The sequence below is a fragment of the Triticum urartu genome, chromosome 3A, assembly GCF_056163025.1.
Source record: "Triticum urartu cultivar PI428250 chromosome 3A, HENAU_Tu73, whole genome shotgun sequence".
NCBI classification, from domain to species: Eukaryota; Viridiplantae; Streptophyta; class Magnoliopsida; order Poales; family Poaceae; genus Triticum; species Triticum urartu.
The window spans coordinates 75,328,605-75,355,975 of NC_141875.1; the positions used below are offsets into that span (position 1 = coordinate 75,328,605).

Below are 27,371 nucleotides of genomic sequence, written 5' to 3' on the forward strand. Positions count from 1 at the left end.
CTCAAAAAAAAACGTTGAGGAAACAATGTTTTGACATCCTATCTGCAAGATTTCATAAATAATGCAGTAATCGCTAATATAATTCCAACAGACTTTTAGCATCGCTACGTGTGAGAAAGTCTCATCGTAGTCAACTCCTTGAACTTGCCGGGAAACATCTTAACGACAAGTCGAGCTTTCTCAATGGTGACACTTACCATCATTGTCTGTCTTCCTTTTAAAAATCCATATGTACCTAACAACCTTACGACCATCAAGTAGCTCTTCCAAAGTCTACACTTTGTTTTCATACATGGATCCTCTCTCGGATTATATGGCCTTTGAGCCATTTTGGAATCCAGGCCCACCATCGCTTCTCCATAGCTCATAGGTTCATTGTTGTCTAGCAACATGACTTCCAAGACAGGATTACGTACCACTCTGAAGTAGTACGCATCCTTGTCCTCCCACGAGGTTTGGTAGTGACTTGATCTGAAGTTTCATGATCACTATCATAAGCTTCCACTTCAATTGGTGTAGGTGCCACAGGAACAACTTCCTGTGCCCTGCCACACACTAGTTGAAGAGACGGTTCAATAACCTCATCAAGTCTCCACCATCCTCCCACTCAATTCTTTCGAGAGAAACTTTTCCTCGAGAAAGGACCCAATTCTAGAAACAATCCCTTATTGCTTTCGAATCTGAGACAGGAGGTATACCCAACTGCTTTAGGTGTCCTATGAAGATGCATTTATCCGCTTTGGGTTCGAGCTTATCAGCCTGAAACTTTTTCACATAAGCGTCGCAGCTCCAAACTTTTAAGAAATGACAGCTTAGGTTTCTCTAAACCATAGTTCATACGGTGTCATCTCATCGGAATTACGGGGTGCCCTATTTAAAGTGAATGTGGTTGTCTTTAATGCCTAACCCATAAACTATCGTGGTAATTCGATAAGAGACATCATGGTATGCATCATATCCAATAGGGTGCAGTTATGATGTTCGGACACACCATCACACTATGGTGTTCCAGGCTGTATTAGTTGTGAAACAATTTCCACAATGTCTTAATTCTGTGCCAAACTCGTAATTCAGATATTCATCTCTATGATCATATCATAGATATTTTATCCTCTTGTCACGACGATCTTTCAACTTCACCCTGAAATTACTTGAACCTTTCAATAATTCAGACTCGTGATTTATCAAGTAAATGTACTCAACATCTACTCAAATCATCTGTGAAGTAAGAACATAACGATATCCACTACATGCCTCAGCACTCATTGGACTGCACACATCAAAATGTATTACTTCCAACAAGTTGCTCTCTTGTTCCATCTTACTGAAAACAAGGCCTTTCAGTCATCTTGCCCATGTGGTATGATTTGCATGTCTCAAGTGATTCAAAATCAAGTGAGTCCAAACGGTCCATTTGCATGGAGTTTCTTCATGCATATACACCAATAGACATGGTTCGCATGCCTCAAACTTTTCAAAACGAGTGAGCCCAAAGATCCATCAACATGGAGCTTCTTCATGCGTTTTATACCGATATGACTTACGTGGCAGTGCCACAAGTAGGTGGTACTATCATTACTATCTTTTGGCATGAACATGTGTATCACTACGATCGAGATTCAATAAACCATTCATTTTAGGTGTAAGACCATTGAAGGTATTATTCAAATAAACAGAGTAACCGTTATTCTCCTTAAATGAATAACCGTATTGCGATAGACATAATCCAATCATGTCTATGCTCAAAGCAAACACCAATCTCGATGGTAGAGGGAGCGTGCGATGCTTGATCATATCAAAATTGGAAACACTTCCAACACATATCGTCAGCTCACCTTTAGCTAGTCTCCGTTCATTCCGTAGCTTTTATTTCGAGTTACTAACACTTAGCAACCGAACCGGTATCTAATACCCTGGTGCTACTAGGAGTACTAGTAAAGTACACATCAACACAATGTATATCCAATATACTTCTATCGACCTTGCCAGCCTTCTCATCTACTAAGTATCTAGGGTAATTCTGCTCCAGTGGCTGTTCCCCTCATTACAGAAGCACTTAGTCTCGGGTTTGGGTTCAACCTTGGGTTTCTTCACTAGAGCAGCAGCTGAATTGCCGTTTCATGAAGTATCCCTTCGTGCCCTTGCCCTTCTTGAAACTAGTGGTTTCACTAAACATCAACAATTGATGCTCCTTCTTGATTTCTACTTTTGTGGTGTCAAACATCGCGAATATCTCAAGGATCATCATATATGTCCCTGATATATTATAGTTCATCACGAAGCTCTAGCAGCTTGGTGGTAATGACTTCGGAGAAACATCACTATCTCATCTGGACGATCAACTCCCACTTGATTCAAATGATTGTTGTACTCAGACAATCTGAGCACAAGCTCAACAATTGAGCTTTTCTCCCTTAGCTTGCAGGCTAAGAAAATCGTCGGAGGTCTTATACCCCTTGACGTGGGCACGAGCCTGAAATCCCAATTTCAGTCCTTGGAACATCTCATATGTTCTGTGAAAAAACGTCTTTGGTGCCTCAATTCTAAACCATTTAGCATTACACACTGAACTATCATGTAGTCCTCAAAATGTGTATGTCAGATGTTCGCAACATCCACAGACGACGTTCGAGGTTCAGCACACTGAGCGGTGCATTAAGGACATAAGCCTTCTATGAAGCAATGAGGACAATCCTCAGTTTACGGACCTAGTCCGCATAATTGCTACTATCAACTTTCAACTAAATTTTCTCTAGGAACATATCTAAACAGTAGAATTAAAGCGCGAGCTACGACATAATTTGCGAAGACCTTTTGACTATGTTCAGGATAATTAAGTTCATCTTATGAACTCCCACTCAGATAGACATCCCTCTAGTCATCTAAGTGATTACATGATCCGAGTCAACTAGGCCGTGTCCGATCATCACGTGAGACAGACTAGTCATCATCGGTGAACATCTTCATGTTGATCGTATCTACCATACGACTCATGCTCGACCGTTCGGTCTCTTGTGTTCCGAGGCCATGTCTGTACATGCTAGGCTCGTCAAGTCAACCTAAGTGTTTCGCGTGTGTAAATCTGTCTTACACCCATTGTATGTGAACGTAAGAATTTATCACACCCAATCATCACGTGGTGCTTCGAAACGACGAACTTTCGCAACGGTGCACAGTTAGGGGGAACACTTTCTTGAAATTTTAATGAAGGATCATCTTATTTACTACCGTCGTTCTAAGTAAACAAGATGCAAAAACATGATAAACATCACATGCAATCAAATAGTGACATGATATGGCCAATATCATGTTGCTCCTTTTGATCTCCATCTTCGGGGCTCCATGATCATCATCGTCACCGGCATGACACCATGATCTCCATCATCATGATCTCCATCATCGTGTCTTCATGAAGTTGTCTCGCCAACTATTACTTCTACTACTGTAGCTAACAGTTAGCAATAAAGTAAAGTAATTACATGACGTTTATGTTGACACGCAGGTCATAAATAAATTAAGACAACTCCTATGGCTCCTGCCGGTTGTCATACTCATCGACATGCAAGTCGTGATTCCTATTACAAGAACATGATCAATCTCATACATCACATATATCATTCATCACATCCTTTTGGCCATATCACATCACATAGCATACCCTGCAAAAACAAGTTAGACGTCCTCTAATTGTTGTTTGCATGTTTTACGTGGCTGCTATGGGTTTCTAGCAAGAACGTTTCTTACCTACGCAAAGACCACAACGTGATATGCCAATTGCTATTTACCCTTCATAAAGACCCTTTTCATCGAATCCGATCCGACTAAAGTGGGAGAGACAGACACCCGCTAGCCACCTTATGCAACTAGTGCATGTCAGTCGGTGGAACCAGTCTCACGTAAGAGTACGTGTAAGGTCGGTCCAGGCCGCTTCATCCCACGATGCCGCCGAATCAAGATTGGACTAGTAACGGTAAGCATATTGAACAAAATCAACGCCCACAACTACTTTGTGTTCTACTCGTGCATAGAAACTACGCATAGACCTAGCTCATGATGCCACTGTTGGGGAACGTAGCAATAATTCAAAATTTTCCTACGTGTCACCAAGATCCATCTATGGAGTCATCTAGCAACGAGGGAGGAGTGGATCTACATACCCTTGTAGATCGCGCGCGGAAGCGTTCAAGAGAACGGGGTTGATGGAGTCGTACTCGTCCTGATCCAAATCACCGATGATCCTAGCGCCGAACGGACGGCACCTCCGCGTTCAACACACATACGGAGCAGCGGCGTCTCCTCCTTCTTGATCCAGCAAGGGGGGAGGAGAGGTTGATGGAGATCCAGCAGCACGACGGCGTGGTGGTGGCAGTAGCGGGATTCCAACAGGGCTTCGCCAAGCGCTGCGGGAGGAGGGAGATGTGTCATGGGAGGGAGAGGGAGGCGCCAGGGCTTAGGTATCGTTGCCCTCCCTTCCCCCCACTATATATAGGGCCAAGGGAGAGGGGGAGGGCGCAGCCTTGCCCCTTCCTCCAAGGAAGGGTGCGGCCAAGGGGGGGAGGAGTCCATCCTCCCCAAGGCACCTCGGAGGTGCCTTCCCCTTTTAGGACTCTCCCCTCCTCTTGTCCCTTTGGCGCATGGGCCTCTAGGGGCTGGTGCCCTTGGCCCATATAGGCCAAGGCGCACACCCTACAGCCCATGTGGCCCCCCGGGGCAGGTGGCCCCACCCGGTGGACCCCCGGGACCCTTCCGGTGGTCCCGGTACAATACCGGTGACCCCGAAACTTGTCCCGATGGCCGAAATAGCACTTCCTATATATAATTATTTACCCCCGGACCATTCCGGAACTCCTCGTGACGTCTGGGATCTCATCCGGGACTCCGAACAACTTTCGGGTTACCGCTTACTAATATCTCTATAACCCTAGCGTCACCGAACCTTAAGTGTGTAGACCCTACGGGTTCGGGAGACATGCAGACATGACCGAGATGACTCTCCGGTAAATAACCAACAGCGGGATCTGGATACCCATGTTGGATCCCACATGTTCCACGATGATCTCATCGGATGAACCACGATGTCAAGGACTTAATCAATCCCGTATACAATTCCCTTTGTCTAGCGGTACGATACTTGCCCGAGATTCGATCGTCGGTATCCCGATACCTTGTTCAATCTCGTTACCGGCAAGTCTCTTTACTCGTTTCGTAACACATCATCCCGTGATCAACTCCTTGATCACATTGTGCACATTATGATGATGTCCTACCGAGTGGGCCCAGAGATACATCTCCGTTTACACGGAGTGACAAATCCCAGTCTCGATTTGTGCCAACCCAACAGACACTTTCGGAGATACCTGTAGTGTACCTTTATAGCCACCCAGTTACGTTGTGACGTTTGGCACACCCAAAGCACTCCTACGGTATCCGGGAGTTGCACAATCTCATGGTCTAAGGAAATGATACTTGACATTAGAAAAGCTTTAGCATACGAACTACATGATCTTGTGCTAGGCTTAGGATTGGGTCTTGTCCATCACATCATTCTCCTAATGATGTGATCCCGTTATCAACGAAATCCAATGTCCATGGTCAGGAAACCGTGACCATCTATTGATCAACGAGCTAGTCAACTAGAGGCTTACTAAGGACATGGTGTTGTCTATGTATCCACACATGTATTTGAGTTTCCTATCAATACAATTCTAGCATGGATAATAAATGATTATCATGGACAAGGAAATATAATAATAATAACTAATTTATATTGCCTCTAGGGCATATTTCTAACATGCAGTACATTGCCTAATCATCTGCCCTCTGCCCCGTGGGGCATACCAGCAGCAGAGAAATATGCACCACGGGCCTGCATCCTGGCCCATGAACTGTTGGGTTCCTAGTCGTATGCTAAAGGAAATATGCCCTAGAGGCAATAATAAAGTTATTATTTATTTCCTTATATCATGATAAATGTTTATTATTCATGCTAGAATTGTATTAACCGGAAACTTAGTACATGTGTGAATACATAGACAAATAGAGTGTCACTAGTTTGCCTCTACTTGACTAGCTCGTTGAATCAATGATGGTTATGTTTCCTAACCATAGACATGAGTTGTCATTTGATTAACGGGATCACATCATTAGAGAATGATGTGATTGACTTGACCCATTCCATTAGCTTAGCACGATGATCGTTTAGTTTGTTGCTATTGCTTTCTTCATGACTTATACATGTTCCTATGACTATGAGATTATGCAACTCCCGAGTACCGGAGGAACACTTTGTGTGCTACCAAACGTCACAACCTAACTGGGTGATTATAAAGGTGCTCTACAGGTGTCTCCGATGGTACTTGTTGAGTTGGCATAGATCGAGATTAGGATTTGTCACTCCGATTGTCGGAGAGGTATCTCTGGGCCCTCTCGGTAATACATGTCACTATAAGCCTTGCAAGCATTCTGACTAATGAGTTAGTTGCGGGATGATGTATTGCGGAACGAGTAAAGAGACTTGCCGGTAACGAGATTGAACTAGGTATGAGGATATCGACGATCGAATCTCGGGCAAGTAACATACCGATGACAAAGGGAACAACGTATGTTGTTATGCGGTTTGACCAATAAAGATCTTCGTAGAATATGTAGGAACCAATATGAGCATCTAGGTTCTGCTATTGGTTATTGACCAGAGATGAGTCTCGGTCATGTCTACATAGTTCTCGAACCCGTAGGGTCCGCAAGCTTAACGTTCGGTGACGATCAACATTATGAGTTTATGTGTTTTGATGTACCGAAGGTAGTTCGGAGTCCCGGATTTGATCACAGACATGACGAGGAGTCTTGAAATGGTGGAGAAATAAATATCGATATATTGGAAGCCTATGTTTGGACATCGGAATGGTTCCGGATGACTTCGGGCATTTTCCGGAGTACCGGGAGGTTACCGGACCCCCCCGGGGAGTATATGGGCCTTATTGGGCCTTAGTGTAATAGAGGAGGGGAAGGGAAAAGGTGGGAGGCGCGCACCCTAGCCCAATCCGAATTGGGTGGCGGCCGCCCCCTTCCCCTTTCCTTCCTTCTCTCCTCCCCTTCCTTCTCTCCGACTCCTACTACTTGGAAGGGGGGCATCCTACTCCCGCTGGGAGTAGGACTCACCTAGGGCGCACCATAGAGGGCCGGCTCTCCCCCCTCCTTCACTCCTTTATATACGGGGGAGGGGGCACCCCATATACCGAGCTGAACATGTGCAGATTGCGGAGGTGCTATACCTTCGGTGCTAGGATCGGTCGGATCGTGAAGACGTTCGACTACATCAACCGTGTTGTCATAACGCTTTCGCTTACGGTCTACGAGGGTACGTGGAAAATACTCTTCCCCTCTCGTTGCTATGCATCACCTAGATAGATCTTGTGTGTGCGTAGGATTTTTTTTGAAATTACTGCGTTCCCAACAATGACATCCGAGCCAAGTCTATGCGTAGATGTTATATGCACGAGTAGAACACAAAGGAGTTGTGTGCGTGGGTATATACATATTACTTGCCATCACTAGTTGATTCTTGATTCAGCGGTATTGTTGGATGGAGCGGCTCAGACCGACATTACGCGTATGCTTACGCGAGACTAGTTCTACTGACGTGCTTCGCACACAGGTGGCTAATGAGTGTCAGTTTCTCCAACTTTAATTGAATCGGATTCAATGAACATGTTCTTTCTGAAGATCAAAAAGTAATCACTATACTGCGTTGTGTTTTTTGATGTGCAGGTAAGAACAGTTCATTTTTGCCTCCCTTCATTTGTTCTAGCTTAATGTTTTTTGTTGCTGTGTTCATTCTTTTCTTCCATGGAAGAGTAATTCATTTCCTTTTTACTTTTGGATTTTTTTATTTGATTTGGCATTATTCAACACAAAAAAAAATAAAATTTCAACAAATTCTTTTTTTGCCTGAGAATCACCCTCGGCTGTCGTGCCATCTGGTGTGGGATCCCGTGCCCGAGACAACGACAGATCCAGCTGACACATGGGCGACACACCCCCTGGGGACCGCTTGCCGACGTCATCAATGCGTAGCGGACCAGGCGCTAGAGACCCAGTCGACGAGCACCAGTTGGCGCGGGGGGACGCGCCAGGTTCGCTCCCGCCCGACCGCTCGGTGGAGACAGCCCGCGTGTCGGACGCAGACGGGCCACCCGTGGATCCTGCGCTGGGTGGAGTAGGCGGATCCACCTGGGATCCCGTGCGTATGATGGCCGCTGGATCTCTCGGGATCGGCGTCCGCAGGTGGATCTTCCTCGTGTCTTGCGCCAGACTCCCTTGGCGTTATGCGTTGCTTGAAATCATGATGCATAGATTTTTTTGCTGCATTTTTGTTACCCGTTTCTTTTTCTGCATCATGAAGATCAGTATCAGTAGCACCATCAATTACATGATCAACAACTCTTTAGGACCCTTGATCAGTAGGATTTAGGAGCTCCGGTGGAAGCAAAAGAATTTCAGTGCTTAGTCGAGAACCGACATTAGGATGCCGGTCAGAGAAGGGAAAACTGCTTCGAATGTGATATAATTTATTAGTTAATATAATATACTTAGGCCTTACACAATTAATTGCACAAAATGCAGATAGGACTTGACCATTCAGTTCAACAATAAACCACAAAACATACTTAAAATTCATCACAAATCTCCTTCAGCTTCTTGATCTTATCAACGTACCTGTGTTTCTGTTTGAGAAAATCTGCAATAATATACTCAAGTTTTTTCTTCTCTTGCTTCAGCTGGCCCCTCTCTCTCATCACTTGGTCTCTCTCTAGCACCACCCGGGCCCGGTCTTTCTCAGCCTTTGCCCTCCGGACCTGATGTAGATTGGCACAACCATGGTCTGCCATCTTATTCTTCTCCAGCTCCTCTTTGAGATCGCTAAGTGACAATCTTGCGTTGACCAACTGCGTGAGAGCATCCTCCTCTTTGAGATCGCTAAGTGACAATCTTGCGTTGCCCAACTGCGTGAGAGCATCCTCCTTATCATCCACCATTTTAGCAAAGTCCATTTTGAAAAATCTCAGCTCTTCCTCTGTCCTCCTCTTTTCTCCAATTAACTTGAAATTTTCTTCAGCATTCTTAACATTCTGCCTCAGCTTCTCGTCATACATGCTCCACAGTTCTCTGAGGCAGAACTTTGTAGCCACTGACCACTCCGGGTCTACCCATTCCACATAGTTACATTTCACTTATTCCTACAGTATGAAAAAATATGGTCTCAATCATATATGCACAAATGCACTACAATTACAAGCAATGCACTACAAATATGTTCTCAATCATATAAACAAAAAATGTAGCATGCAATGATATACATATATATATATGGATCAATTAACTACAAGTATATGCTATTATGGGCTAAAACAAATATTAGACCGTAAAAAAGACAACATAACTACGGACTTTGTAAATGCATAAATTAATTGAAATTGTATGTAATTATGGGAAGAACAATGGATTACCGCGAAGTAAATCGAGCACGAGCTAATATAAACATATATTTACAGTACGGAACAACATACCTTCTGACCACAGGCAAGAAAACGTCTGCTAGTGTCCAAGGAATCAAAAGCAACTAGCCCGACGCAAGGTTCTCGATGCAGACAACGAGAAGACAGATCGTGGGCAATGCCACTCCATTCATAGCAAGGGATAGTCGTAGGGAGCTAAACGAAACAATAGAATTAATGCACAAATCAACGCCTTGCGTTAAATACCGGTAATGAAGAACCCTAACCCTAAGCCTAGCACTATCTGGAGATTATATAGTAGGAGCGTACCTACAGGCTAGTCACGGATTCGCCGTCCAAAGAAGAGTTCGAGTCATCGCTCCATGAAACCATGGCGTAACGCGACCGACGGAAAGACGTGGATCGGTGGCGGCGGCGGTCGCAGTGGATAGACAGAACGCGCGTGGAGATCGTGAGGGAAGAACCGCCCCGACCAGGTGGCCAGCGCGGCCCATTTAAACAGGCTATAATCAAAATAAAAATTGTTAAATGGGCTCAGCAACGGGAGCGGCAGTGTGTCGCGCCGTCTAACGGCATCCGTCGCCCCCCTCCACGTCATCACGACAAGCGGCCCGAGTTACACAACATGCCATAAAATGGTGGGTTTTTCTTTTCTTTATGCGGGGAAAATGGTGGTTTTTTCGGTACCAAGTCTATACTCTATACCCAAGTGAGCTGGTATTTTCTATATCTAAATGGTGGTGAACCAGAGGAGTGGAAAAAAAATTATTTATTACCACACATAATTACATCTTCTATATCTAAACTACTAGCCCCCACTAACCTATTTCTCTTAACATGCAAGTTTGCCACCTCATCATTCAACATGCATGGAGAAATGTCCACCACAACATGCAAACAAAAGAGTCCCCCAACAACATATGCATGTTCCACATAACCATTTTTCTATGAATATATTGCAAAACATTCCCGCAATAACGTGCGGGGTATCGTCTAGTTTTCTAATATAATATAACTCGAGTGGACAACACAAAATATGCCATCATTATAATGGCTCAAATGCTATCCATTTCCCATGATTTAAGTCCCTAGTGACTGCCTCCTGTTTAGTCCATATATGCTACAAGCGCTATCTCAAGGTCCTGGCCTCTTGCAAGAGTATATATCATGTATGCAGTAACACATTGTAAACACCTCACTATTAGATCACTGGATTCATCCGTACATAACTCTAGCAAGTGTTCTACTCTTCTTCGCCCACCCCGCTTCTGCACATGATAACAGGAAAAGTTAATGAATGACAAGTAAAAAACAATTACAACCTATAATGCGTACCAAAACTTACTTCTTATTTAGTTTGCATTTCTTGCTGCGTTTAGTGTGCCCTAGCAATTTGCATGCGCCCCACCTGATTCTGATCTCGTCATACGAAAGTGGCCTACCATTTTTCGACATAGGGCGGTTCTCATCTACCTTAGCTGCACCTTCCATTGATACTTTAATAGGATCTTGAACTTCAACTATGTTGCCTTCACCATCGTCTACATATTCAATTGCACACCTACTGAGATCAGCCGTTTTCTTACTCAAATTTTCCTCTAGCTGATCATACTCATGGTTCTTAGCTATCACAGCCTTCAAACTCTCATGTAACTGACCCCACAAAGCAGGGTGTTTGCAAGCCTCATGCATAGCTTCCAAAGCCAACACACTGACCTGGCTATATTTCATTCTTTCAGCTGCCCTAGTCCATCCAAATCCCAACAGATCGCTTGTCGCGTCTCGCCGGCAGTCCCAACCTTGCGTCTTTTGTGAACCGCACAAGAACTAAACACTTTGGTATTTCATATATATTCAAGTACTTCAGTACATGGAACATGTGCTTGCAAGGTAGACCCTTTCAAATCATTATAGTTTCTGCGGAATTTACTCGTGTATACTCCACCCAAAAATGGCTCTTCCAGTTTTTCTTCCAGGCCACGATGTACTGCTGTGATCCGTCTCCGAGCTTTATTTCTACAATCTCCATGCCGCCAATTTTCCTAAGATCATCTTGGAACATATATAAGTTTGCTGGAGTGAAGACGTGAGAAGCAGCTATCTCAAGTTCCCTCGAGCTAGTAACCGGCACCAGTAAACTCTTTGAGGCCGTGCAGTCATCTCGTGCCTCGTTCTCACGGATACGTACAACGGTGTTCTCGTAGTGCAAAATCATATCCACCAGGGTCATTTCACCGTCTAAGTGGAGGTGAATGCATGAGTTTATACTTTCACTCCTCTGGTGGCTTTTCATGCCAAACCAGAACCCCTCTGTCAGATAAGCTGTGACCCACAGTCTCCTCTTCTTATACATCTATCTCAACCATGTTACTGTTTTTTTCGACTGCCATCTTCTTTTGGAAAACACATGCCATGTCTTGTCAAACATGGCCATGGACGTGCTGTAGTACACAAGAGTTCGGAACTCCTTCAAGGACTTGTGACTTCATATTTTTTCTATATGGCACGTACATATACGGTGCCACACGTCTGGCAAGACTTGACGAATTGCCTTGATCATCACAGCGTCGACATCCGTGATAGCACTCTTCGGCATCTTTTGACACATGGACCTCAAAAATGTCTGCAGCAGCCACACATATGTCTCATTGGTCTCGTTTGAAACTATGGCACAAGCAAAAACAATGGTCTTCCGGTGATTGTTAAGGCCAACAAAAGGTATGAATGGCATACCATACCGGTTCATCTTGTACGTGCTATCAAATACAAGCACGTCACCGAAGTCCTCATAGTCATGACGAGACTGGGAGTCACACGAGAACATCCTATTCATATGTCCTTTCTTATCTAGCTTGTACTCGAAAAAGAAGCCAGGATCCCTTTGTTTCCTACTGGCCATGATGCCTATGGCTGTGGCAGCATCACCTTTTGAAAGTAGCTTCCTCTTCTCCCTGGCGCAAAGGTTATATATTTCACACCTAGTAAAACCAACACCGTCATACCATACATGTTTGCTGATGAAGGAATCCATCATGTTGTGAATTCTAATCCCTGCAGCTCCCATGGACATTATCTCAGCTTTCTGGCACTCTTTGATTTTCTGTGTGACCAAAGAAAAGGTACCTCGTCCGGTCCTGCCAAGATATGGCTATGCTTGTCCTCAAAACTGTCAACATACCAAAGCCCACGCTTTTGGTCAAGCTTCACGGTCAGGTGCGCTTCGCAGTGGCAGCGTGTCTCGGGTCTGAGCCTACGGTTGTGTCCTTCCTCGGTTAGCAACCTGCTGTCACGTTTTCCTTGTCTGGAACAAACAAACCGCCTATAATGCATATGATGTGACTCGGTTTTGCTATACCTCACATTATTCTTTCTAATGCTGAAACCATTATCTCTAGCATAGCTGTTGCAGAAATCATATGCAGCATCGTGAGACATAGAAGTCATTTGTATTATCTGCATGAACATCTCCCTCTTATCATCTGCACTGGCAGTATCTTGGACATTCTTTTCCCCCTCATCTTCTGTGACCTACACAATCATAACATAGCCATGAAAACAACTTTCTATGGTATAACATTACTTCCATACAACATTGATTACATACATACCTCACTCATCATGACCGACGACTGCGACTCCCCAGAATCAGGTGCACCTAATGATTAGTCATCAAGGCCTGTCTCCGCGTCGGATTCACCGTAATAGTCGTACGCATTATGGCATTCATAAATGAGATGGAAAATATAACACAAATACATAAGTACTTATCATATAATATTTCAGGATAAATTCAATTTGCATGCGAATAAAAAATTCCACTTCCATACCTGACTAATGCAATCTTCATTCGAGATCTCCGATTTGTTTTTCTGACCATCATCATGCTCATTGTTTTCCTGACCATCATCATGCTCATCCATCTATAAATTTTCAACACAAAAATATAATCTTGTCGGATGCCACCAAAAAATTACAACATGATAATGCCACTCCCATTAAGACCTTCCAATTCGTCCCCATTCTCTAACATATCTCCATGATCTGAATTTTCATCATCTAGCCAATCTTCTATCCAGTCTTTCATCAGTTCTCCAAACTCCATGTCATACATCATATCAGTTAACTCATCGTCCGCCATTTCCTACAACAAATAATATGTATCATCACATGTGCAAACGTTATCAATGCTGAAATATACAACACCTAGCACATGATCACGGATGTTAAGTAAACTACCCCAATCGGAGAGCGCCCCAACAGAGGGCGTTCAGATCGTGCACACAACCGAAGCCAACGACCTCTGACCACCCATGGATCCTCCCCCCTCTCCACACCGGTCATCGGCGTTAAGGTACGTCAACCCTAGTAAGGAAGATGCCCACGACACCAGTACGTGATCACTTTGGATCGCGAGAAGTAGCGCTACCCGTGATAACATGTGCCGCCGGATACCTAGCCCACGGCACCAGTCGTGATCACTTTGGATCGCCGGATACCTAGATAAGTGTAACACCCACGATGCGGCTATATCTCCCACGTGTCGGAGCACGACTTAGAGGCATAGCCTCATAGTAGGCATGTCGCAAGAGGGGTAACCTTTGCACATCCCATGTACTGAATAAGAAAGGGATAAAGAGTTGGCTTACAAATGCCACTTCACACAATACATAAATATAGCATTACATCATCCAGAATACAATCAAGGTCCGACTACGGAACCAAATAAAGAAAGACAACCCCTAATGCTAGATCCCCGATCGCCCCGAATGGGCTCCACTACTGATCAATTGGAAACGAAACAACACAATCGAACACGATCTTCATTGAGCTCCTCCTTGAGCTCGGTTGCATCACCTGCACGGTTGTCATCGGCACCTGCAACTGTTTGAAGTAATCTGTGAGTCACGGGGACTCAGCAATCTCACACCCTTGCGATCAAGACTATTTAAGCTTATGGGTAGGATAGGGTAGTGAGGTGGAGCTGCAGCAAGCACTAGCATATATGGTGGCTAACATACGCAAATGAGAGCGAGAAGAGAAGCAAAGCGCAGTCGTGAACTAGAAGTGATCAAGAGGTGATCCTGAAACTACTTACGTTCAAGCATAACACAAGAACCGTGTTCACTTCCCGGACTCCACCGGAAAGAGACCATCACGGCTACACACGCGGTTGACGCATTTTAATTAAGTCAAGTGTCAAGTTCTCTACAACCGGAAATTAACAAATTCCCATATGCCCATAACCGCGGGCACGACTTCCGAAAGTTCAAAACCCTGCAGGGGTGTCCCAACTTAGCCCATCACAAGCTCTCACGGTCAACAAAGGATATTCCTTCTCCCAGGAAGACCCGACCAGACTCGGAATCTTGGTTGCAAGACATTTCGACAATGGTAAAACAAGACCAGCAAGACCGCCTGATGCGCCGACATCCTGATAGGAGCTGGACATATCTCGTTCTCAGGGCAACACAACTGTTCTTGGGCTCAGGTTCGGACCAACACTTAGACAAGCACTGGCCCCGGGGGGGGGGGTCAAAATAAAGATGACCCTTGAGTCTGCAGAACCCAAGGGAAGGTGATAGGTTGTTAGTGCAAATGCAAAACCAAGGTTGGTCCTTGCTGGAGGAGTTTTATTCAAAGCGAATTGTCAAGGGGTTCCCATAACACCCAACCGCGTAAGGAATGCAAAATCAAGGAACATAACACCGGTATGACGGAAACTAGGGCGGCAAGAGTGGAACAAAAAACCAGGCATAAGGTCGAGCCTTCCACCCTTTACCAAGTATATAGGTGCATTACTTAAACAAGATATAATAATGATATCCCAACAATATCCATGTTCCAACATGGAACAAACTTCATCTTCACCTGCAACTAACAACGCTATAAGCGGGGCTGAGCAAAGCGGTAACATAGCCAAACAACGGTTTGCTAGGACAAGGTGGGTTAGAGGCTTGACAAGGCAATATGGGAGGCATTATATAGCAAGTGGTAGGTATCGCGGCATAGCAATAGAGCGAGCAACTAGCAAGCAAAGATAGAAGTGATTTCGAGGCTATGGTCATCTTGCCTGCAAAGTTCTCCGAGTTGACGTAAGCTTGATCCTCATAAGCATACTCAACGGGTTGCTCGATCAAGAACTCGTCTCCTAGCTCTACCCAAGGCAAGAACACAAGCGAAGGAAAACAACAATCAACCACGGTGCAATGCGCAAGCAACATGATGCAAAACATGGCATGATATGTGAGATGTGGTATGCAATGCATATGCGTGCTCCGGAAGTAAACGATTGAACCATGCATCAACTTGGCAATCCAAAAGTTCCTCTGGAAAGATGAGTTGATTTCGGTCGAAAACGATATAAATATCACCGGAATCGGATGCACGGTTTGCAAATGGCAAGCAAAACAAGAATGGCACAATTCTGCGATTAACATCACGATGCCATCTAGAATGCAACAAGAAACTAAGCTACTGCACTCCAACATCACAACAAAGCACATGGCAGTGATATAATCAAGATGCTTGACAAAAGATGAAAACTGAGCTACGGCTAAATCACACAAGAGCAGGTTCAAACAAGCATGGCAAAAGTGCAAAAGATAACAGCATCACAGACTTAGTGAGAAAACTAACATGTCAGGAATTAACACCAGGAAGCAATGTTTAGAGCAAGATAACAACATGCTACAGGATCAGATCATAGCAATACAAGGCATGGCATGAATCTACTCAAAGCATATAACAAAAGTCCCTTACTGACCATAAGCCAAAAAGGATCAGAAGATATGATGGCACCCATGTAAACATAGCAAGTTTCGTTAACAGATTCAGACTTAGCAGAAAAACTGGACATGGCATAAACAGAATTATGAAGGCATGTTTGCGAGCTCGATGCACTCAACACAAGGTATTGCATGACAAACTAAGCATACTACCAGCAAGAAGACATGTTCAAGAAGCTATCCATGGCAAGAACAATCTCATAGCATGCATGGATCAACTACAACAACCTTGGCAAAATTGATTAACATGTAAACAATCTGCCAGGAACATTTTATAGCAAAAGTAGAGCAAGATTGAGTCATGCTAGGGCACTCCATAAATGCAAACAGGGGCATGGATGGATAGAGCGTAATCATATGTCAAAATCATCCTTACCGAACATACTCAAAAGAAGCATGGATCTCTATGTAGCAACATGAATACATGGCATTAAAATAACAGCTGGGAAAAGACTTGGTGAAATTTCAAGTCCCTGAAATCAGCAACATCATGAGAGCTACTTTGCATGCATATGCTAGTCACCACATTGATCTCAAAAATACATGGCATACACCCCTGTAAAGATGGCATGACATAGCCCAAAACACATGTAGAGCTCATGTCCATATGGAGCACACAGTAAGCGTGGCAAAAATGACAAATGCTCATAAGCTGATAAGAAACAGGAACTAACATTTTATAGCACTCTTGCATCAAACATTTGGGCATCAAGATCGACTCAAACAAGCATGGCACAATGGAACAAAATGAAGAGCACAACATGATGAACATTTTGATATCTCATGCATGCAAAACGGATCTACGGATGAGAAGTTATGGCATGATGAATAGTGCTTGAAATTATTGAAGACTGAAAAGACTTGGAGAAAAAGAGGGGGGGGGGGTTAGACCTCAGATCTTAGGTTGACTCAGGGGCACGCAGATCGAGGATGACCGGAGCGGGCTCGCCGGAGAGGAGGGAGACGACGACGACCGATCTGGAGAGGGGGAGGAGGTGGCCGGAGCTCACTGCCGGCGACGAGGAGCAGAGGAGGCGGAGGGGCGCGCTGCGGACGGAGCGGGTGGCGGCGGCGGTGCCCCGCGGTGGCGTCCGGCGCAGGCGACGGAGAGGCGCGGCGCAGGGCGGCGAAGGCGGCGCCGGCGGACGCGGGACGGAGAAGAACTCTGGTGGCGGCGCGGGATCGGCGGCGGAGAGGCGCGGGCGCGCGGCGGTGCGCGCGGGTCGAGCGGGCCGGCTACGGGCCCCGCGGGCCGGGCGGCGGTGCGCGGTGGCGGAGGCCATGTGGCAGGCGCTGAGAGACTGGGAGCGGCGGCGCGGTTACGTCCGGTCCGGGACGGACATGTCCCGCGGGCGAGAGGGGAAAGATCTAGGGTTTCATCCGGGATTTCGGAGGGGAAGATATTTTTATAGGTAGAGGGAGCTAGGAGAGTCCAAATGAGGTGCGGTTTTCGGCCACACGATCGTGATCGAACGGCCGAAAGGATGGAGGGGGTTTGGAAGCGTTTTGGGCCACTTTGGAGGGGTGTTGGGCTGCAACACACACGAGGCCTTTACGGTTCCTCGGTTAACCGTTGGAGTATCAAACGGACTCCAAATGGCACGAAACTTGACAGGCGGTCTACCGATGGTGTACCAAGGCTGCTTGGCAAATCTCGGTCCATTCTGAGAAAATTTAACACCCGCTCACGAAAAGAGACAAAAGGGGGCGCCGGAGGACATAGGAGTGTCGGAATGCAAAAGGGACAACGGGGAAAATGCTCGGATGCATGAGACGAACACGTATGCAAATGCGATGCACATGATGACATGATATGAAATGCATGACACGCAAACAAATGACAAGGCAACAACAACGAATAATTGGAAGACACCTGGCGCAACGGTCTCGGGGCGTTACAACACTCCACCACTACGAGAGGATCTCGTCCCGAGATCTAGGATGGCACCGGAGGGAAAAGGATGAGGAAGATAAGAGGTAAAACAAAGTTGCTTCTTTGACAAACGAGTGAAACCAAAGAACCTTGAAAGGTTAACCAATTTCAAGAAAGGAATACAACGGAGATGAACAAAGTTGAAAACACTCTGTTAGAAAAGAGGAACAAGGAAGAACAACTTCGGGCAGCACTCCGGTTGAAAAGAGATATGAAACTTGATAAGATGAAAAGAACTTGAGCAGAGGGCGCAACACTTCGGTTAAATGGATAAGCACGAAAAGAACATGGTCCTTACAATCTGAGATGATGAGAGGAAATAGCAACATCACGATGCCACCGGAAGAAATGAAACAATATAGATCTTTGAAATGAAAGGATGGAGAAGAAGATGCCAACTTCTGCCACAAAAGAGCTTGAAAAGGCATCCTTAGGGGAAGGGTCAAACGGAGTTGTTGGAAACCAACAAGAAAAGAGTAAGCTTGTTGTGGACTTATGGAAAACATCTCAAAACTGAGGTGAAATTCTGCCACTAACGAAAAAACAATAGATTGGATTGAGGTCAACAAGGAGATGACAACTCCTTTCGTCGAGAGGATAGGAGAAAAACTTGTATCATTGATAGACACCACAATAAGCAACATTCCTTAGGGAAGGCATTGGGTGAAATCTATACCAAGATAACTCCAAGGGAGAAAATGATGGATTTAAATATCTCATTCCTGACAACTTTTGAATCATGAAGCATGAAGGGAAAATTGTCAAGAAAGACATAACACTGCTACCTTTTGAGCACTGCGTTGGTTTTCCCCGAAGAGGAAGGGATGATGCAGCAAAGTAGCGTAAGTATTTCCCTCAATTTTTGAGAACCAAGGTATCAATCCAGTAGGAGGCTACGCGTGAGTCCCTCGTACCTGCAGAAAACAAATAAATTCTCGCAACCAACGCGAATAGGGGTTGTCAATCCCTACACGGACACATCGAATGGTTCTCCACAAGAGAGGGGGAGAACATTGTATTGGGATCCAAAAAGAGAGAAGAAGCCATCTAGCTAATAACTATGGACCCATAGGTCTAAGGTAAACTACTCACACTTCATCGGAGGGGCTATGGTGTTGATGTAGAAGCCCTTCGTGATCGATGCCCCCTCCGGCGGAGCTCCGAAACAGGCCCCAAGATGGGATCTCGTGGATACAGAAAGTTGCGGCGATGGAATTAGGTTTTTGGCTCCGTATCTGATCGTTTGGGGGTACATAGGTATATATAGGAGGAAGGAGTACGTCGGTGGAGCAACAGGGGGCCCACGAGGGTGGAGGGCGCACCTGTGGGGGGGGGGGGGGGGTAGGCGCGCCCCCTAACTCGTGGCCTCCTCTTTTGTGTCTTGACGTAGGGTCCAAGTCTCCCGGGTCTTGTTCGTTGAGAAAATCACGTTCCCGAAGGTTTCATTCCGTTTGGACTCCGTTTGATATTCCTTTTCTTCGAAACCCTAAAACAGGCAAAAAACAGCAATTCTAGGTTAGGCCTCCGGTTAATAGGTTAGTCCCAAAAATAATATAAAAGTGGAAAATAAAGCCCAATAATGTCCAAAACAGTAGATAATATAGCGTGGAGCAATCAAAAATTATAGATACGTTGGAGACGTATCAAGCATCCCCAAGCTTAATTCCTGCTTGTCCTCGAGTAGGTAAATGATAAAAACAGAATTTTTGATGCGGAGTGCTATTTCGCATAATTTTAATATAATTCTTCTTAATTGTGGTATGAATATTCAGACCCGAAAGATTCAAGACAAAAGTTTAATACTGACATAAAAATAATAATACTTCAAGCATACTATCAAAGCAATTATGTCTTATCAAAATAACATTGCTCAAGAAAGTTATCCCTACAAAATCATATAGTCTGGCTATGCTCTATCTTCACCACACAAAATATTTAAATCATGCACAACCCCGATGACAAGCCAAGCAATTGTTTCATACTTTCAGTGTTCTCAAACTTTTTCAATCTTCACGCAATACATGAGCGTGAGCCATGGACATAGCACTATAGGTGGAATAGAATGGTGGTTGTGGAGAAGACAAAAAGGGAGAAGATAGTCTCACATCAACTAGGCGTATCAACAGGCTATGTAGATGCCCATCAATAGATATCAATGTGAGTGAGTAGGGATTGCCATGCAATGGATGCACTAGAGCTATAAGTATGTGAAAGCTCAAAAAGAAACTAAGTGGGTGTGCATCCAACTTGCTTTCTCATGAAGACCTAGGGCATTTTGAGGAAGCCCATCATTGGAATATACAAGCCAAGTTCTATAATGAAAAATTCCCACTAGTATATGAAAGTGATATCATAGGAGACTCTCTATCATGAATATCATGGTGCTACTTTGAAGCACAAGTGTGGTAAAAGGATAGTAGCATTGTCCCTTCTCTCTTTTTCTCTCATTTTTTTATTTGGGTCTTTTCTCTTTTTTTATGGCCTCTTTTCTTTTTCTTTTTTTTTCGTCCGGAGTCTCATCCCGACTTGTGGGGGAATCATAGTCTCCATCATCCTTTCCTCACTGGGATAATGATCTAATAATGATGATGATCACACTATTATTTTTCTTACAACTCAACAATTACAACTCGATACTTAGAACAAAATATGACTCTATATGAATGCCTCCAGCGGTGTACCAGGATATGCAGTGAATCAAGAGTGACACGTATGAAAGAATTATGAATGGTGGCTTTGCCACAAATACGATGTCCACTACATGATCATGCTAAGCAATATGACAATGATGGAGTGTGTCATAATAAACAGAACGGTGGAAAGTTGCATGGCAATATATCTCGGAATGGCTATGGAAATTCCATAATAGATAGGTATGGTGGCTGTTTTGAGGAAGGTATATGGTGGGTGTATGATACCGGCGAAAGGTGCGCGGTATTAGAGAGGCTAGCAAAGGTAGAAGGGTGAGAAAAGTGCGTATAATCCATGGACTCAACATTAGTCATAAAGAACTCATATACTTATTGCAAAAATCTACAAGTTATCAAAGCAAAGTATTACGTGCATGCTCCTAGGGGGATAGATTGGTAGGAAAAGACCATCGCTCGTCCCCGACCGCCACTCATAAGGAAGACAATCAATAAATAAATCATGCTCCGACTTCATCACATAACGGTTCACCAAACGTGCATGCTACGGGAATCACAAACTTTAACACAAGTATTCTTCAAATTCACAACTACTCAACTAGCACAACTTTAATATCACCATCTTTATATCTCAAAACAATTATCAAGCATCAAACTTCTCATAGTATTCAACACACTCTTAAGAGAATTTTATTATTCTTGAATACCTAGCATATTAGGATTTTAAGCAAATTACCATGCTATTTAAGACTCTCAAAATAATATAAGTGAAGCATGAGAGATCAATAGTTTCTATAAAACAAATCCACCACCGTGCTCTAAAAGATATAAGTGAAGTACTAGAGCAAAACTACATAACTCAAAAGATATAAGCGAAGCACATAGAGTATTCTAACAAATTCCAAATCATGTATGGCTCTCTCAATAGGTGTGTACAGAAAGGATGATTGTGTTAAACTAAAAAGTAAAGACTCAAATCATACAAGACGCTCCAAGCAAAACACATATCATGTGCCGAATAAAAATATAGCTCCAAGTAAAGTTACCGACAGAAGTAGACAAAAGAGGGGATGCCTTCCGGGGCATCCCCAAGCTTTGGATTTTAGGTGTCCTTAGATTATCTTGCGGGTGCCATGGGCATCCCCAAGCTTAGGCTCTTGCCACTCCTTGTTCCATAATCTATCAAATCTTTACCCAAAACTTGAAAACTTCACAACACAAAACTTAAAGTAGAAAATCTCGTGAGCTCCGCTTGCGAAAGAAAACAAAAGACCACTTCAAGGTACTATAATGAACTCATTCTTTATTTATATTGGTGTTATACCTACTTTATTCCAACTTCTCTATGGTTTATAAACTATTTTACTAGCCATAGATTCATCAAAATAAGCAAACAACACACGAAAAACAGAATCTGTCAAAAACAGAATAGTCTGTAGTAATCTGTAGCTAGCGCAAGATCTGGAACCCCAACAATTATAAAATAAATTTCTGGAAGTTAGTAATTTATCTATTAATCATATGGAAAAATAATTAACTAAATATCACTTTCCAAATAAAAATGGCAGCAGTTCTCGTGAGCGCTAAAGTTTCTGTTTTTTACAGCAAGTGTAACAAGACTTTCCCCAAGTCTTCCCAACGGTTCTACTTGGCACAAACACTAATTAAACACAAAAAACACAACCAAAACAGAGTCTAGATAAATTATTTATTACTAAACAGGAGCAAAAAGCAAGGAATAAAAATAAAATTGGGTTGCCTCCCAACAAGCACTATCGTTTAACGCCCCTAGCTAGGCATAACAAGCAAGGATAGATCTAGGTATTGCCATCTTTGGTAGGAAATCCATAAGTGGCTCTCATAATAGATTCATAAGGTAATTTAATTTTATTTCTAGGAAAGTGTTCCATGCCTTTCCTTAATGGAAATTGGAATATAATATTTCCTTCCTTCATATCAATAATTGCACCAATCGTTCTAAGGAAAGGTCTACCAAGAATAATAGGACATGAAGGATTGCAATCTATGTCAAGAACAATAAAATCTACGGGCACATAATTCCTATTTGCAACAATAAGAACATCATTAATTCTTCCCATAGGTTTCTTAATAGTGGAACCGCAAGGTGCAAGTTTAAAGAGCAATCATCAAAATCACGGAAACCTAACAGATCACACAAAGTCTTTGGAATCGTGGAAACACTAGCACCCAAATCACATAAAGCATAGCATTCATGATCTTTAATTTTAATTTTAATAGTTGGTTCCCACTCATCATAAAGCTTTATAGGGATACAAACTTCCAATTCAAGTTTTTCTTCATAAGATTGCATCAAGGCATCAACGATATGTTTAGTAAACGCTGTATTTTGACTATAAGCATGAGGGGAATTTAGCACGGATTGCAATAAGGAAATACAATCAATAAAAGAGCAATTTTCATAGTTAAATTCCTTGAAATCCATAATAGTGGGTTTAGCAACATCTAGGGTTTTAATTTCTTCAATCCCACTTTTATCAATTTTAGCATCAAGATCAACAAATTCTGAATTCTTGGAATGCCTTCTAGGTAAACGTGGATCATATTCAGTCCCATCATTATTAAGATTCATATTGCAAAACAAAGATTTAATAGGGGACACATCAATAACTTTTAGATCTTCATCTTTATTTTCATAGCAATCCGGTTTAGCGGCCATCTTATTAACTAAGGTAGCCTGCCTATCTGAAATTTCAGCAGTTAATTTCTCAAGATGAACAATTTGGGATCTTAAACCATCGAATTCTTTAGACATATCATCAAGCTCTTTATTCATAAAACTTTTCTGTTCTTTAAGCTCGTTTCTGAAGAAACTATTATGTTAAAATTGCAAAACCATGAAACTCCTGACATTGCTTTCGATCTCTTCTAACCTTTTAAGGTGAAGGTCACCAAATTTAGGTAGAGCTATAGTGACAAGCAAGCAAACTAACACACAAGCAAACAAAAAGCAAGCGGGCAAAAAGAGACAAATAGAGAAAGAGAGGGAGGATAGAGAGAGAGAGGGTGAATAATACGGCAAGGGTGAAGTGGGGGAGAGGAAAACGAGAGGCAAATGGCAAATAATGTAATGCGGGAGATAAGGGTATGTGATGGGTACTTGGTATGTTGACTTTTGCGTAGACCTCCCCGGCAACGGCGCCAGAAATCCTTCTTGCTACCTCTTGAGCACTGCGTTGGTTTTCCCCGAAGAGGAAGGGATGATGCAGCAAAGTAGCGTAAGTATTTCCCTCAGTTTTTGAGAACCAAGGTATCAATCCAGTAGGAGGCTACACGCGAGGCCCTCGTACCTGCACAAAACAAATAAATCCTCGCAACCAACGCGAATAGGGGTTGTCAATCCCTACACGGCCACTTACGAGAGTGAGATCTGATAGTTTTGATAAGATAATATTTTTGGTATTTTTGTGATAAAGATGCAAAGTAAAATAAAAGCAAAGGAAAAAGTAGTAGGAGATTAATATGATAAAGATAGACCCCGGGGCCATATGTTTCACTAGTGGCTTCTCTCTTGAGAATAAGTATTCTACGGTCGGTGAACAAATTACTGTTGAGCAATTGACAGAATTGAGCATAGTTATGAGAATATCTAGGTATGATCATGTATATAGGCATCACGTCCGAGACAAGTAGACCAACTCTTGCCTGCATCTACTACTATTACTCCACTCATCGACCACTATCCAGCATGCATCTAGAGTATTAAGTTAAAAATAGAGTAATGCCTTAAGCAAGATGACATGATGTAGAGGGATAAACTCATGCAATATGATGAAAACCCCATCTTGTTATCCTCGATGGCAACAATACAATACGTGCCTTGCTGCCCCAACTGTCACTGGGAAAGAACACCGCAAGATTGAACCCAAAGCTAAGAACTTCTCCCATTACAAGAAAGATCAATCTAGTAGGCCAAACCAAACTGATAATTCGAAGAGACTTGCAAAGATAACCAATCATACATAAAAGAATTCAGAGAAGATTCAAATATTGTTCATAGATAGACTTGATCATAAACCCACAATTCATCGATCTCAACAAACACACCGCAAAAAGAAGATTACATCGAACGGTTCTCCACAAGAGAGGGGGAGAACATTGTATTGAGATCCAAAAAGAGAGAAGAAGCCATCTAGCTAATAACTATGGACCCGTAGGTCTGAGGTAAACTACTCACACTTCATCGGAGGGGCTATGGTGTTGATGTAGAAGCCCTCCATGATCGATGCCCCCTCCGGCGGAGCTCCGGAACAGGCCCCAAGATGGGATCTCGTGGATACAGAAAGTTGCGGCGGTGGAATTAGGTTTTTGGCTCCGTATCTGATCGTTTGGGGGTACGTAGGTATATATAGGAGGAACGAGTACGTCGGCGGAGCAACATGGGGCCCACGAGGGTGGAGGGCGCGCCTGGGGGGGGGGTAGGCGCACCCCCTACCTCGTGGCCTCCTCTTTTGTGTCTTGACGTAGGGTCCAAGTCTCCGGGGTCTTGTTCGTTGAGAAAATCACTTTCCCGAAGGTTTCATTCCGTTTGGACTCCGTTTGATATTCCTTTTCTTCGAAACACTAAAACAGGCAAAAACAGCAATTCTGGGCTGGGCCTCCAGCTAATAGGTTAGTCCCAAAAATAATATAAAAGTGGAAAATAAAGCCCAATAATGTCCAAAACAGTAGATAATATAGCATGGAGCAATCAAAAATTATAGATACGTTGGAGACGTATCAAATACCATCTCAAAAGATAAGTTAGAAAGAATTACACTCCGGATTGCAAGACAAAGAATGCTTGAAGTCCTCAGAAAAGATTCTTGATGAACACTTCGAGAAGGAATTAAATCCTTTGTGAATCATCATGTAGAGCCTCCATGAAGAACTCCGGTAATAAAAGAATGATCAAACGAAAGGAAAGAGAAGTTGAAAACACAAGGTGAATCCTTGCAATGATTTAGATGAATCTTCGTGGTGATATAATTGAGATAGGTTGGAACTCTTGGAAAAGAAAAGATAAAGCATCTCAAACCGAGAATGTGATATGATGAACCACTCCAGAAAGCAGGAATTGAATTTACTCGATGAAACAAGAATAAGAATTACATTATGCTTATCCTTCACCAATTTAAATTGATGACAAGCAACGGATTTGGCATACTACTTATTCTCGTAGAAAGGGTTAAGATAGATATGGCGCAAACTTGAATAAGGTCCTCAATGATCCACCGGTAAAATCGAAACAACGAATAAATTGATATGATAAATGAAGGAAGAAGAATCTTGGAAGAACCACCATAAGAATTAAAAATGAACAAAGAAAAGATAAGGAAAACACCGGGAAGAATTATAAAAGAACGAAGAAACTTGAGAGATTATAAATACATGAGAATGGAGAGATCATGAACTAATTAGAGGAGATTTGAATGATGCACCGGTATGATTTGGAGAATGAGAGCTGAAAGATGGAATGAATAATTCTGAGATGATGGGCTCCGGAGAAACAAACTGAAAATACTCCTGAATTGCTCCAGATGGGTGGAAGAATTCTCACAATCGAAAACAATTATGAGAGGATGGCATAAGGCTAGAACCATGAATCTTTGAAAGAACGTGTAAAATTTGGAGGAAAACTCTTCTTCGGTCTTCAAGATTTGAGAATGACGACGAGAAACACCACCATGAATTGTTGAGGTACTCTAGAAGAATAAAAAGCGAAGAGGTTGAGCCAACGATGAAAATAATTTGAACGATCTTGGAGAAATACATCTAACTGATGATAATTCATTCTTACATCAAACTTGGAAAATAATTTGAGAGTAACTCCGGGAAAATAGAGGAGTCAGGTAAGATCCTGGGAAAAGACCTGTGGGTTAGGGCCCACTCAAAAGAAACACCGTTGAACGATTATTTGAAAAGAGAGATTGCACCGGTTGAATTAAATGGCTTGAATGAGATACCAATCTCGAAAGAGCTTGAACGAATGCAGAGTGGAAACACGAATCTTCGAATCTTCAGTACTCCGGAACAATTGAATAGCAAGCAGGGAATGATTATGAGGTGCACCGGTATGGGAAAAATATTTGAAACGAGGAAAAGGGATATGATCAGCAAAGCTTGAATTGAATCCACCGGAGAAGAAAGAGAACGAATAATGATGAACTTGTAGAGCATCTTCACGAGAACCACCGGGTAAGAACATTGATTGAAAAGAATGAAGAGACTTCACATGAATAAAATGGATACTTGATTAAGAAATCTGAATCCTTGAAGAAAAGGGTGGGTGGGCGGGAAAACAAAGACAACTTGGGGGCGGATGAAATGAGCACCGTTGAGAGAACTTAGAATTGAACTTGCGGATGTTGAAATGATCGGAACCACTTGAAGAGAAAGACATCGGTTGAAAAGGATTGCCATGACAATATCGATTATCATGAAGGATTGGTATTCACATAGGAGTATGAGA

General features: G+C 43.2%; 1 pseudogene; it reads right to left on the reverse strand.

Moving 5' to 3' along the window:
• Positions 1 to 23,154: 23,154 nt before the first annotated feature.
• Positions 23,155 to 27,371, reverse strand: part of LOC147978642 (uncharacterized) — a 58,876-nt pseudogene continuing 54,659 nt past the window's right edge.